At 34.4% G+C, this 16,485-nt stretch overlaps 1 pseudogene; it reads right to left on the bottom strand.

Moving 5' to 3' along the window:
* LOC126722203 (probable LRR receptor-like serine/threonine-protein kinase At1g56130) overlaps positions 1-15,088 on the bottom strand; it is a 39,177-nt pseudogene extending 24,089 nt beyond the window's left edge.
* Between the last annotated feature and the right edge of the window lie 1,397 nt (positions 15,089-16,485).

Below are 16,485 nucleotides of genomic sequence, written 5' to 3'. Positions count from 1 at the left end.
GAAGATGTTTATGGGTTCCCAAAAATTTTCCGGTGATCTTGCCAAAAAAAAGATGGTGGAAATGGTGATAATGGTGGTGTGGAAGTGCCGGTGGAGAGGATGAGAGCAAAGAGTGTTCTACCGAAAATGAAAGAGAAGAAAAAGAAAGAAAAGAGAAGTGAGGGAGTGAGCCGGCCAAGGAATGAAAAGATAGAGTGATTGTGTGGTGGGTAGTGGGGTTAGGTGGGGCTCTACCCACCTCACAACACATGTGAAACCAAAAATATCTTATCTTTTTTTTTTTTATTAAATGACAGGACGTTACAAACATCCCTTTCAACTATGTGCCAATATTTTTGGAAAAAGAAAGGAGACATACCATCCAATCCTGGTGATTTGGAGGGGTGCATTTGGAATAGAGCTCGCTTGACCTCTTCAAGAGTGTATGGTTGGAGCAGTGTGTGGTTCATGTCTGGAGTTACTACTCCATCCACCGAGTCCAACACTAATTCTAGATTTGTGGGTTTGTTGATGTGAATAAATTCTGAAAATATGCTTAAGCCACCCTAGCCGTATCAGATTCAAAGGTGCACCATTGGTCATTCTCGTCTAAGAAACCATGGATCTGATTTTTCTGCCACCTTTGACTAGCTCTTTGGTGGAAATATTTTGTATTCTTGTTGCCTGTTGATAACCATATTGATCTCGACCTCTGCCTCCAGAATAGTTCGTCTTGGAAGAGTAGCGACTGAATCTCATCCCTCACCTTTTGTATTAAGTAGTTCATGTCTGGAGTTACTACTCCATCCATCGAGTCCAACACTAATTCCAGATTTGTTGGATTTGTTGATGTGGATAAATTCTGAAAATATGCTTCAGCCACCCTAGCCGTATCGGATTCAAAGGTGCACCATTGGTCATTCTCGTCTAAGAAACCATGGATTTGATTTTTCCGCCACCTTTGACTAGCTCTTTGTTTGAAATATTTTGTATTCTTGTTGCCTATTGATAACCATATTGATCTCGACCTCTACCTCCAGAATAGTTCGTCTTGGAAGAGTAGCAACTGAATCTCATCCCTCACCTTTTGTATTAATTCAACATTGTCCGCCGTATTCATAGAAGTCAGTGTCCGCCGTATTCATAGAAGTCAGTGCTTCTCTTCAATTTTTGTTTTGGAGTTTCCCAAATTTCTTCCCTGCGCCACTAAAGCCATTCGGCATTTTTTAATCTTCTCAAAGAGCTGAAACATGGGGCTGCCGCTGGTCACCACTCCATTCTAGGTTTCAAAGATTACATTATCGCACTCCGAGTGAGAGGCCCACTTCTCCTCAAAACACTTCAGTATTTTTTTCCCGATGAGCACCTTGTGTACACGCTTGGGTATTGAGCATGATTGGGTCATGGTTCGAATATGCTGCCTGAAGATGGTATAACTTATTGTTTGGAAAGATATCCCTCCATTCAGTTGTTGCGCAAGCACGATCCAATCTTTATTGTACAAACACGTCACCCCATCTATCTTTCCTCCAAGTAAACATGTTTCCATTGAAGCCAAGATCAATAAGTTCACAATGCAGCAATACACTCCGAAATTCCTCCATCAGACGAAGTGATCTCGGAATCCGTCCTTGCTTCACCTCAGATGAGAGGATTTCTTTGAAATCTCCCAAACATAGCCATGGCAGTGAGTCTAATATGAAGGAGTCTCTAATATGAAGGTGTCTCAACAAACTCCAAGATTCATGCTTTCGATACTCCTTCGGTTTGCCGTAAAAACCTGTGATTATCCATGGTGCAAATGGGTCAGTCCTAATATGAGCATCGATATGGTTTTGAGTGTAGTTTTGGACATGTAAATCTACCCGTTCTTTCCATAGCATAGCTAGTCCACCGACTCTACGAATGCAGGGAACCACAAGCATGGCATCATAGTGCAAATCGGCTTGTATTGTTTTCATCTCGTCTACTGTACGCTTCATCTTCATGATAAACAAAACGTTGGGAGCTTTTTTCCTCACCAAGTGAGAGAGGACAGTGACTGCACAAGGTTTCCCAAGCCCCCGACAATTCCAACTCAAGACGATCATTGTGCTTGGTGGGGCTGAGTGGTAGCCGCCGCCGTTGTGCATGTTTTTGTACGCTTCCTTCCTTCAACAACCTCATACTCCGCCTCACAAGTTCGCTTCTTCCCTACCAAGCCTTCAGAGACCACGGGTTTACTTGTGGCGTCATGTTCTAGGTGTGGAATTTTTTTGAACTTTGGAGTTTTTGCATTTGGTTTCTTTTTTTGTCACGTGACTCCCTCGTGCTTGTGTTTCCAAGGGTTTCATAGTCTTTGCTCTCCACAATTTCCACGTAGGAGATAGGAACACTAACAAGCTATGCTCCATGATTTTTGGGATTGTGCTCTATCCCATTAACTTCGGTGTGTATCATAAACTCAAGACCGTTTTCGGAATCAGCTTGAATAGAAACGGATGTCTCTCTATGTGTATTTAAGGCGGGCTGCATTTCCGTTACTCCCTCATCAATGCCATTAATCACGTGACTTATAGGTGGAGGATTTGCCGTCTCAGGGGTGTGGCTGGTCAGCGGTGGAGCCCTTGCACTTTATCTCCTTGGTCCCAACGTGGTGGGGTTGGTGGTGCCCATGTTTGTTGGAATTTCGGCCTCCGAAAACTAGCACGCAGCCACTCCCCATATGGAGTTTCCTCGCCATCCCTAAGCCCGTCCCCAACATTAGTAATCTTCAAGTCGCTGCCCATCTTCCATACTGACCTCAAGAGATTTTTTGCTGCCCTAAGGTTTATGGGTTTGGTCTTGAGGAACCTACCCACAAGGAGCATTCTTCTAGTATTTGTTTGCGATGCTCAAAACGAACCTGTATGACCTCACCCTCCTCTGGCATCAAACTCACTCGTCGTAAGCGTTCTATGAAATCCGAATCCATGTAGAGCAACCACAATGCTGGTGCGTCACTAGTGGAAAGTATCAGTAGTGAAAGTGTGTATTGCTTTTTCCCACATAGAGTAGGAAGAAGGTCTCACCCAAGATGAGAAGAAGAGCTCCTAACGAGAGGAGAAGAAAATTATTCTACGTATTAATGGTTAACAAAATAAAAGTAACACTTATTTACAAGGGAGAATAAACTTTTTAGGCAATGCAAACTTGCAAACTTCATTTTAAAAGAAAACACAGTAATTCTAAAAGAATTTTACAAGATGATGCAGACCTGAATGTAAACATCAAAGACACACCTCCCAAGTTTTTGCCACACATCAGAGTTTAGAAAAGTTGTTTTTGCAAACTGGAGGCTCACAGTGTAGTTTCCATTCTCAAGCCCTAGGCCATAGTATCTTAATGACGAAGCAGAGAGTCGAGCTGTTTCGAACAACTCTGATTCTTGTATATTGAGCATTATTGGTCCCAAAAGAATATCCAGCATTGCTAACAGCCTACCTGTTTGTGTTAATCACATAATATGCAGCTGGACCAAGTGTCTCATTATCCCTCTCATACACAATTCCATTAGAAGCAGTAATTTGAGGACCACCACACTTAATTGCAAGACCAGAATCTGAAATCCAATATAAAAGAAGTATTGATTGATATGAGCTCAGAAAAGGTGATTAAACTTGTGCGCTCATAAGCATACTATACATTTCAATTGTCAACAATGATTGAATTAGAAGCCTAATCAATTCTAGTGATTTATTATAAATAAATTAAAATTTAAGTTGAAAAACACTTTAATTTATCTGGAAGTTGAATGTGTGACAAAAGATTGACGTATTCAAACCTGAGCTTTAAATACTCATTTAATGATCACCAGTAAAGGGTTCTTGACAGAGGCTCAAAGACCTTGCAATTTTTTCTAAACTGCCATCATCAATTATTGAAAATTGAATTGACACTAGAATATAGCTATGATGCATTGCCAATTTAGCCCTTTAAAAAGATCAATCCAATATTCATTTTTAACAAAAATTTGGAATGCATCCGGGTTGTTCCGTGGCCATATCAATTTTGTAAACATTTGAAGTTTCATTACTTTGCATTCTTCATAGAAACACCAATCCTAGAGTCTAAGCTCTCATTTTTTGGCCTCAATACCAATGAATGATTTAGAATCTTACAATCAACTGAGATTTAAATTGTACTTGCTTATTCCAGTGCCTTGATTGCAAGGAAAACCCCATTGAAGACAGTTCAGTCCTAAAGGCAGAACACTAGAAGTAGAACCGAAATACACTTAGGGCATGTTTGGTAGATTGTAATAGTCTCTGTAATGTAATGGTTATTCCTATGATTTAATTATTCTTTAGTTTGGTTGTGTTTTTATTACAAGGAATAATCATTCCTTATGAATAGCTATTCTTCAAAATGAGGAATAACTATTCCTCTTTAAGAGGTTGTATTAACTATTACTTAGTAAGTGTAATAATTTCAAAACTTAATATATTTTCAAGTAAATAAACTTTCCATATATATCTAATAATTATAAAAATAAAAAATCATAAAAAAATAACACATATTTATCTTAAATTTAAAAATAACAAATTTTAAGGAGATATAATTGTATGAGTAAGAAATTTCCTAATATAAATGTTAAGTTTCATTCGAATGTTATAAATCACAACCAAACTAATGAATAGGTTTAGTTATTACATTATAACACATTTTATTCCCAGTAATAAAGATTACAATTCCTGTCGTAATCTCCATTCAGTATACCAAACGTACCCTTAGATTTGGAATATGGAGTTTAATGGTGCACATGAAACATTAGTTATTAAAGAAATTTATTTGATCGATACAAATATTCTTATTAGAATTAAGCTTTCACTCATGCAATGACAAATGAGCTCTTGGCAAAATGCAAATAAGCATTCTCCTAATAATTCTACTCATGATTGCCCATGATGAAAAAGGTTTCTTCAAATGAGTTATGCAGAATCGGTATATTGGGGAGGGGGGAGTGGCACTTTGTCAATCAGACTTTGATCGTCCCCTTTACTCTCCTAGGTATCAAATCAGATAATTACTCCACTTTTTTCTCAACGTTCTGTGGCAGGATAACATAGATTAGATGCTCATTTGACCATATAAATCTCAGTAAGATGACGCAACCAGTTTGACCCATTCTAATTAATGATGACTCATGAGTTGTTGGAGCTGGAAATTCGATTTGTCATATTCAGGATGTGAGGCTCAAAGAATATTTTCTACTTCTTCCTTTTTCTGTTCAACTTCCTGCAATTTTCAATTAATTTTACTTTTTTTTTTCTTTTCACTTTCTAATATTTTCCAGCCTTCTTGAAAACAAACACAAGTCCTATCTACACTAGTTTGGTAGGTAGGTTTTTTCCTACATCAGACGCCCAATGGTCCACTCCTTTTACTGGAAATGTCTTAAGTAATTTTCATGCTAGACATCTGATAATTGATTACTATCGATAATTTACTGCTAGTCAAACATTATAATTCTCAGAAGTGGTGAGTTGATGACAATTCACACTCCACATAAAGCTCCAAAACATTTGAGAGGACAAGTTACCATGTTGAAAGCATCATGGCTACTAGCTTCTAACAACCTCACCACCATAATTGACAAGACTAATAACATTTTAAACTAGAGCAGAAAAAAAAAATTCATTATTGTAAAACACGAGCATTAAAATAGAAATATAGCTTGGAAAAATTTACCTGTTGTTAGAATTGTCTATTGAGAAATTGTTGGCAACTAAATTACTGCATAGTATACAACATAAGATCTAAATGTCAGTTTTTATTCAAGTGTAGTAGGTTATAGAATATCAGAAAAATTAAATATAATATAAAAATTTCAAATACAATAGTATACATACAGTTGTAAATTTTGCTCACTGACCCACGAAGGAAAGCTTCCCTCTAAATTATTGTAAGACAAATCACTGCAAGCATGGCATTACAAGGATGTTAGATACTTGATCTATTCAATGTGTAAATAGGTAAAGTTATGTGACATTGATGCTCTGTGTTAAAGTTGAGAATAAAATAATATAAGTAGCGAAAACTAGAAAGAGAGAATACGAGGGATTATGTGGTTTAGTCAACTAGCTACATTCATGAGATAAAACCCTAGCGGTTACATCTTTACTGTGTACTCAAACCAACACAATGAACCCATTAACAGGGTATCTATATAGACTAGCTAGAAGCTTGATTTAGCCCAACATGGGCTTACAACATAACTAGGCCTCTTGGGCCATTATATCAACATAAATCCAATATCTTTAACACTCTGAAACAAAATTTTGAAACCACATCATTTGAAATCCAGAACCTCTATTTTTCCATGTTTGCTAATAATACCATGCTTGTTTATGCTATTAGCTACACATGGAAACTTACGAATCTAGTGGGATTACTCTTTTCTGAGACTATAAGATTAGGCCAGTACAATTACTCCAATGGTAATACAGAATACACTTTTCTATAAATTCTTGCATCTACATATACAGAAAATGTTTCATCACTAAGTTAATACATAGAGATCAAATCTTTGATTAAACTGAGTGTGTTATAACCAGCCAATTAAAAGCATCTAACCTCCCAATGTAAAAGTATCTTCTTCGTATAATTATTATAGCTCCTATATATAAATGTTCACTTAGCTCATACAAGATAATGGGATGTGTTACTCAAGGTTTTCCTACCAAAATACCACACTAAAATAGCTTAGTGTTAATAAGAGATTAGAATCATAATACCCCTCCCTTGACATCAGATTGATTATTACTCCTTGTACATTAGAGATTCAAAAAAGCCTTGTACATTCAATCGACAAATGACTTTTTTCAATTAAAAAGCTATTTGTTAGACACCTCCATTTTCATTTTAAATGTTTCATGATGTTGTTAAATGCAAATAATGTCTTATTTTCTTACATATTGAGAAGAGAAGTGCTTTTTTGTGCAGGCACAGTGCCACTTAACTTGTTATTTCCAAGAAACCTGATAATGAACAAAATAAAATATGTTTCAATACCAAAAAAGAATAATATTGGGTGTATAATATGCAATTAAGAAAATGAGGTCTATTACAAGAAAGAGAGTGAACTCAAATTGAAAAGCAAGTCTGGAATCAATCTGATACATAAAACTAGTTATCTACAAGAAGTAATTAATAATTATAATCCTTATACAACTAGAGCTAGTAAAATATAAGCCAGATACACCATCCCAACACAAAAGAAGGAACAAGGAAAGGATAAAGAAAAGATAAGAGAAGTTGAAAGTAATCGGGATGAGTTTGAAATACTATGAAGTGGCCCCTTATTTGATTACAAACAGGGAGTTATATCACTTAATTTGATCAGTACCATTTACCACTTAAATTTTAGTACATGAACCCATATAAATTTCTTTCTTCAGGTTAGGTTGTTAAACCTAATAAATAGTAGAGATGTTCCTAGTTCCATTGGTTTGAACAATAATCAAATTTAACTGAACACAATTCTAACTCCAAGTGTATCTAAACAGTTATCGACCAATGGCATTACTTACAACTGTTTCAACTGTTGGTATTCTCCTATATTGAATGGAATTGAATCAGGGATATTATTATTTCTCAGCACCCTGCAACACATTTAATTAAACTGTCATATAATATTCTGAAAGAGCAATAAAGAAGGAAAGAATCTGAAACATTGCTACTTTGGTGTTTTCATAATTAGGAAACACTGCTACGTGTATATTCATAATTTGGAATCTAAAACATTGCTACTTTGGTGTTTTCTTACGAGATACTTAGAGACTTCATATCCTTTACAGTGGAGAGCTTCCATTAGACAAATCACTTATTCTCCTACAATAATATCACACATGAGATTGTTAGCTTTACATGTCTGCAAAATACAAATGAAAGTAACCAAGAGATTTAGAGACTCACAAGTCCTACAAAGATGTCAAATTGGAAAATGTTTTGAGGGTATTGGACCTTCGAAAGAGTTACCTTCAAGCCTCCTACAAAAGCATTTTGGAGTAGTCAATCTTAAATTGAGCACAAATGCATCTTTTCAGTAGAATGTACAAGTAAACGCTAAAATTTTCTCAATCAGAACTCTACAATAAACAATATTTCATTATGTAGGATAGGGCTAGCAATATCATCTTACAAGGTATTAAGCTTTGACCAATTCCCTATGAAGTCAAGTATCTTTCCTGTGAGTTCAGTGTCTGATGCCCACCTAAGACCACAAGGAGTGTTTCCTCACACAATCCTATCACAATTTTTTGTATTTATATTTATCATTATGTAAATTTTAGAAAGTTTGCAATTGAAAAAAGAAGTAGTAGGCTGGTTCTTACATCGCCTGTAGGCTTTTTAAATTAGCAAATGTAGAAGGAATCTCACCAGTAACTCCAGAACTATCAAAGTAGCTATCAAGGTAATGAATTTACATGAATCAATTGATATTTGATATCATATCCTCAACAGAAATAAATTTGGTAAAAACAGTAATGAATAAAGACGAAAGGATAGGTCTCAAGCCATCATTAGATTATTCATGTTACTAACTTGTTATGAGAAAAATTTTCAAAATTTCCCACCGTAAGTATCTACAAATTAAATATCAAATTTAACATGATTGCTGGCACCAAATCTTTGCAATAGCTGTACCATTTCCACCAAATCATTTTTGCTAATAGTGATTGACTCTATAATGTAAAATATATTTTAAAAAATTATGACTACTTTTTTTTTTTTCTTTCTTGGGATAATATATATAGTCTTGCATATGCAAAAGAAAATTGTTATATAGCATATAAGATTTGTTGTCCCAAAGTTGTTAAGAGCCTTATAAATCAACTGGTTGGTACCTTCTGATGTTTTCAAATGAGACATCTAGGGTTCAAATTCTCCTTCCCCAACTCTCAAATTATCAAAAGGATTTTTTCTCACAAAATTCTAATTATCTTTAGCCACAAACATGATATTACTAGAAGCTTTGCTAGAACAATTTCCAAAGTCTGCCTCACCGAGCTATAAAATACAATTAAATTGACTTCAGAAGTGACACCGAAAATGGAAAGCTATATTAATTGTACTAGAACTTACAGCTGTTGTAATTTCACTAAATTCCCAAGCTCCGATGGGAGAGAACCAGTGAAGTTGTTAGTTGAAAAAGATCTACAAAATTAGCAAGTAAAACAATATATGAATTATAAACTAGGATTTGATTCTCTTAGGTGTAGATCATCAAGGTCAAGTATGTGAAATGAAGAATTCCAACCCAACAAAAAAAGTAATGTGAAATGCAGAAAACATCAAAATAGGTGTACAATTGCATTTGGTTGACTACTAAATTTATATTTTGTGAAACCCTTCTTCATATATATTTAATGGGAAGTTACACTTGCATCTATGCACCTTGAACCTAAGACCTTACCTCCACACTATTTTGAGGGAGGAGGAAATGCCATTTGAGATAGATGTCATTCAAAAATCCTTTCTTCAAATATATTATAATAAATAAATGGTTGTAGTTGAAGACCACTAGTACCTAAATAAACAAAGAACAACACCACCAAGACGCCACATAGATGACCTACAAATTTGAATGAGGGTAACTTACAATGACTGTAAGGTTGAATTTATTCAACCATCTAATTGGCTTTATTCCGTACCAAATTTGCTTGTATTTCAGCATTTAGTAACCCTGTATTTAGGTGGGTTTGTTGTAAGGGTAGTGAGTGAGATAGAGTGAAGTTTGCTCAAGAGTGTGCAAGAAAACAGAGACTCGCGGCTTGGCCTCGAGGGTGACTCGCGACTGCAAGCCGCCAAACGCAGCACACGTGCCACGCATGCCGGAAGGTGAACAGTCATGCCAGCTGGAGCACTACAGGACAAAACAGGACAACTGGCCATACGGTTATCTCGCGACTGGATCTCGCGACTTAGTCAAGCCGCGAGGTCAAGCCGCGAGCGACCTCTATTTTGTAAAACATGACGTTTCACATTCCTCTTTCACTCCAGTATAAATACTCCTTTTACAGAGAGAATTTTGAGAGAGAAACCCTAAAGAAAAACAAGATTGATTCACCAACAATCTATACATTAGAGTCTCTTCAAATTCCTCATCTCTCTTCCTCTCCATTGTCAAAACCTTAAGAGGCATTTTACCAAACCTTGTTCTCACCATATTCATCATTGTGAGTGGGCTGTTTGGATTTCTGGGAAGCAGTTAGGAAGGAACCAATCTACATTGGTTGATGCTATGGTCTAGTAGCGGAATCCGGGAAGCTAGAAAAGAAAAAGGTTCGGCGCAACCTCGTTGGAACAAAAAGCTTGGAGGGCTTAAGTACACTGGGTAGATTAGGCTTGGAGGGTCTTTTGCTGTCCATGTATCCCAACTATATTTTCTAGTGGATTGATTACCGCTTGGAGGGCGGTGGAGAGGTTTTACGCCAAGGGCTTCGGTTTCCTCTTCGATAACACATCACGTGTTGTCTTTGTGTTTGCATCTTCCTTCCCTTTTATCTTTGCCTTATTTTCTGCTGTGGATGTCTTTTATATTTTGGCATAGATAGTTTTACCAATTCCATATATTAGCTTATGTTAAGTTTCCGCACACTTGTTGTTTGACATAATTCTTGAATTGGTTAATTTGTAATTTGGGGGTCTAAACGTTCAAGGGTGTTTTTACACATATTTGAACTTTCAATGACGATAACTCCATAAGATTTCCAAGTTCCTTTGGAAGTGTCCTTGATAATGCATTGATGCCAAAACTCCTAATTTATTAGACATCAGAAAAAAGAGAAAGGTTAACTAACATTAAATGTACTATGTCCTATAAGTTTCATATCAAAATTCAGACAGGCTTACAGGTATTGCATGCGAGTTAGATTGCCAATGGATGCAGATAGGTTACCTATCAAGTAATTTTGGGCCAAATTCCTATAAGAAATATTGGAAACTTAGCATATTTAATAGACTAATGAAAATGAACTATCCTGCAAAACTAGTACACCACATCTAGTATAAATTTCAATTGGTTAACATAATGTAATACAATTTCAAGGTCTAAGTTCAATCCTATCTTACATGAAAAAGAAGGTAATCAATATTCATGCAAAAAGCAAGTAAACAAACACATAAAGAAGAAATCGTACAGATTGAAGAGGAAAGTCAAAGTCCATAATTCTTCTGGGATTCCTCCAAAAACACTCACAGCATAAACCTTCCTAAAAAAGAAAATTTAATAATAAAATAATAAAACATCAACCATGAAAAGAAAGATTGATATACTGAAGATGCTCAAGATATATTTTGAAGTATAGGTTTTGTACTATTACATACACCACATCCTGGTCTCTTTCCAAGTTTTGCAGAATTTCCAAAGATTTTTAATTTTAAATCCAAAAAAAAAAAAATTTATACGAAATGATTTTGTATATGAAATTAACTTGTGGATTGCTAAGTGGGTTCCAGTTAGTTTAACTAATAAAATCTCTGATGGTTGAATAAGATGTCTAATTTCCCACCTATACCAAAAACCAATTGGTGTCTTGGTTTGTTGATTAGGAGTTATTATCAGGAGTGAACACCATAGGTTGAAACTCTCTCAAAAAAAAAAAAAAAAAAAAACTTGTGGATTGCTAAAATTGTAAGCTTGCATTAAATGACTGCTCAAGAATATTAGTGATTAATATCATACACTAGATTTTTACAAGAGCAATGTTTACATATAATGATGAGTTGCCAATTAATGGCCATATAGCCTAGTGGCATTCCACTTTTTTCTTATGGGATTTGATTTGAGGGTTGAATCCCCTTAACTTACACTTCGCAAAAATAATACATATAATGTTAAGGCCCAACCTGATTATCCTTTGCAAGGATTTTGTTCTATATTTTGTGCTAAATGGCATCTCAACTAGTGCTTGTATACTCCTTTTTTTTTTTTTTTTTAATAACTAATTTAATTGGAAAAAAAAAGACTATTTCATGCCAAAAAAAAAAAAAAAATATATATATATATATATATATATATATATGCAGAAAAGACATGAAGTAGCCAAAAAAGTACAAAGAAAACTAACTACTATGTACAAGAAAGAATAGAGTTATAAACATTAATGGAATTCCTAGATGTGAGTCCTCAAGTTCGAGACCAATGAAACAAAGTGCTTACAAACGAGCTCTCGGCAAGGAGTTGATCTCTCAAGCTCTCCACAATTTTAGGTTTAATTTGAAACTTTAGGCTTTGATTTGTTAATTTTGGAATTATAAGGTTTAGTTTGTAACTTTTTAAAGTGGAGGGTTTAAAATGTAATTTAGTCAAAAAAAATATTCAAAAGAGAGACACATAATTTAACCCTTGGTAATGCATATAAATTGTAAGTGCAAAACTTAGATATAATTCACATTGCTTAAGTGTCCGTTTGGCAAAAATAATTTTTGCCAACTTATTTTAATATGCAACTTATTTTTGGTACTATTCATGGGTTCCATTGCACTTTTAGGTATTATTCATGGGTCTCACTATACTATTTCTACTAACTTTTATCTTTATCTACAGTACTTTCAGTAAAAAGTTTTTAGTTTCAGCAAAATAAACAAATCTTAAACAGACCTTAAAAGTGTGTTGTGTGTAGTAAAACTTGTCTTCCCATTCCTTAAAAGTTACCATGATTTTTTACTTTTTAGTGGAGTTTGTGGTATGCATTTGTGTCAAAACCTCATTTTCTCTCCCTTATGTGTGTGTATATGTTTGTTTCTCAAAAAGAGAAAATGGACACAGTTAATTTCACATTAGGGGTCTGTTTGGGATCCACTTATTTTGCTAAAATTGAAAAATTTTTGCTGAAAGTACTGTAGATAAAAGTAAAAGTTAGTTGAAATAGTACAGTAAAATCCTTAAATAGTACCAAAAAGTGTAGTGGAGCCCATGAATAGTAGCAAAAATAAGCTGAACAGTAAAATAAGTCGACTTTTTAATTTAGAGCCAAACACACACTAGGTTCTCCGTTTAAATTCAAAACACATGGTTGCATTGAGTAATGATATTCAAATAAAATTATATTTTAAGGGACAATTAAGACTATAAACTCAATACAGCTATGTATTTTTAAGGGACAATTAAGCCATATTTAAGTAATTCTAAGCAAAAATTACATTATTAAAAAAGAAAAAAAAAAGAAAAAAAAAAAAGCAAAAACAAAAACAAAACAAGAGGATATAAAAGAGAGACACATACAATTGGGTAATGTGTCAAGTAGTGCTATTATTAAACGAACAGTCGCATTTGATCAAGGGCTTGTAGTTTCCGTCATTGAAGCTGATGGAGTCGATAGCTGCTCCACTGCATGGTTCCCCACTTATATTCCATTGCTTTGAATTTGCTGAGATCCCCCATTTTTGAAATATTGTATTCAATGCTCTAACTGCAAAAAAAAAAAAAAAAAAAAAAAAAAAAAAATCCATCCCAAAAACAAAAAAACAAAATGTTATGTATTTTAAATAATAATAATAATCCCTTTCAAATCATTCATACCCATCACAGTTTCAACTTTCAACTATACATACACACACATATATATTTATATATTTTTTGAATTGATTATATCCAAATTTAAATCTCAAGAAGTGTAAGCCCTAATTATTATTATTATTATTATTAGATATCCAATAAGTCTTTTTATTTTATAATTACTGGGGTGGTATGTGTTTGGGGGTCTTTATGAGTTCTTTGTTTACTTGTCTCAATCACTTTAGCTTTGGTTGACTTCCCTTTGATTTGTTTCAGCTCTAATACGACAATTTCAACAAGACGTTCTGCTGATTTGCCGTTGGATTTTGTTTTTCACCTGTTGGTATAGCCCAACACGTGTGGGCTGTGAGAGTGGTTTAGAGATGGGCTTCATACCTAGGCTTTGCCCATGTTTTCCTTTCTCCCTTTGTTGGTTCAGCTTTAAAAAACAAACCAATAGATATCTTGTTCCCAAGCACTTGTGGACCTAACCCACTTGAGTATTGGCCCAATTAATCTCATGGCCCAGATCCGAACTAAATCAATTCCTTGAAGCTTGAGCTTACTTTGACCATTGGTATGGGCTGTAGCCCTTGAATAATTTGTGGGCTTTGTTTCATGAATAGATTCTTGGGCTGAAATTTGGGTTTTTTTTGAATCTGTAGACTCAATTTTAACAGGGTGTGGGTTTTTTTTTTGGTGGATATTGGGCCGTGGAAGTGGGCTTTGTTTCATGGCTTGTTGCTTTAAAAATGCCTCCAACAATATGTAACTATATACCCGAATTTACAAGGCATCTAAGCCCCACTATTTTGTATTTGGTATTAACCAATTTCCATCACCAATATCAAAACTTCAATATCTATTTTATTTTTCAGCAACATGATTCTTTAGTTTGTATAATATTGAGTATGAAGTTACTAAGCCTATTATCAATTTCATCCAAAGATTTGCAAGCTATAGCATCACGATCAAATTCTGAAAGTCCTATCAATTCTAAGCCTTATACTTCAAGTTCACACTCAACAATTATAAACCAAACACAGTTTTCGGTATTCATCATGTTTATTAGTTATAAGTTCTAACCAAGAAAATAAGAAAAGCAAACTTTAATAATGTGTAATATATTCACATTTAGTTTAACTGGCATATTTTAGTATTTCCAACAGAGACATTTAATATTCACATCCTATCTCCAACTATTAATGTTTAAAAAAAATAATTACGTGTAATATATCCAAAGAGGACAAAGCACTCAGCCAAGAACAAATAATATGTAAGGTAAGAAACTGTGTTAGAGAGAGAGAGAGAGAGAGAGAGAGAGAGAGAGAGGCACACCTTCAGTAGGATCTGTAGTAGCTTGGGATTGATTTTGAGCTTGAACTAACTCAATCAGGTGGCCAAAGATGCAAGAAGCACAAAAAGCTAAAACTAGAAGAGGTGATGATCCTTCCATGACTTAAAATTTTCTCTATGAGATTGATTGATTAACAAAATAGACGAGCATTCATGCAACAGAGCTAGAGAGAGAGAGAGCAATAGAGGAAGATAAAGGCTTCTCCTTGACTTGCAAAGCCACCAGACCAATCTCTGACAAATGCATTTCCTATTCAGCCAAAAAAAAAAAAACAAAGAATTTCCTATGTATATATCCAAATCCCCACGTTCGTATCCCCTTGGTAAACTATTAGAAACTACATGAACTGCCAATTGGGACGTAAGGGTTGACCATTTTTTAGTTATAAAAACTACATAATTCAGTTAGGATGTCACATCATGCCCCACTCACAAGCTTGGTATAGGTGACAACTTGGTAGTACATATCCACATTTCATTTTCGGGTTAATTCACAAGCCCTGTATAGGTGACAATTTGGTATAGTTAAGTGTTATACTAGGAAGTCTTCCTCTAATTTGCCTGCCTTAGCGTAACACACCAGGAATTCCGGTAGATCAAAGCTATTGCTTGCCAATCAAGTAATATCCTTCTTTGGTGTAACTTAAATATAGACAAGATTCTTTGGGGGATTAAATCTCTTCTTTCCTTCTAAAGTCTCAATTGAATGGGAGTCTATGACTATCTAACATACTCAAGCATGTCTTACATGCCAACAAAGCTTACATATCTGAAATGTGTAGCTTAACTATCATTAATCAGCTATCTTCTTATTTTCATATTTTAGCCTCACACACTCTTGACGTGAGGTTCAGGCTAATTGAAAAAATTCACCTCTAAATTAGTTTGGAAAAACATTTCTGCAACTCACTATATAGTGATTGATTAAATTATTCATGCGTACTTTAGTCAAATGACCTATCTAATGAGTCATGTAACTTGTTTTAAAAATGCTTGTGGATAGTTTGATTTGTCATGTCCAAACTAGCTTATTCCCAACTAAAACGGATGGACAAATTTTTAAATATCAAATTATAGGTATTTTATTGGTTCATAAGATTAAGCAACAAATTCATCAAAAATACCTAGAAAAAATCCCAGCCTATCTTCATAAGAATAAGAAGAGTTTTGATGAATCCATTGCACTAAATGAAAAAAAATGACTAGAAATAGAGACAAAAATCAATATGATTTTCTTTAACTTGGAAATTTTTAATCCCCAAGGCGTTGTCATAGAGAATTGAGAATTCTAATTTGTTACAATTCAAGGAATAGAAACGGTATACATAAAAATATTGTATTTTGCAATGTAAATAAGTTTTAAGAAAATTGTGGTTGAGATCAAGTTTGAATAAAAAGATCTTTATAGAGATAAAAAGATACTAATTAAATTAAAGTTCTTTCTTTAGCCCAATTATCAATTAGAAGATTTATCTTGTATGAATCACTATTAGTTTGATACCAATAATAGTAGTCATTTTAGTCTGGTAAGGATTCAGATATATCCACTATAGAAAAATCCATTAATTATACATTTTTTACTCAATTACAATCCAGCCTTATGCCCAATATTAAATATTTATTATTTA

This window comes from Quercus robur, chromosome 4, assembly GCF_932294415.1.
Source record: "Quercus robur chromosome 4, dhQueRobu3.1, whole genome shotgun sequence".
Taxonomy (NCBI): Eukaryota; Viridiplantae; Streptophyta; class Magnoliopsida; order Fagales; family Fagaceae; genus Quercus; species Quercus robur.
Note: the sequence above shows the minus strand (reverse complement) of the source record. Positions and strands in the feature narration are given on the sequence as shown.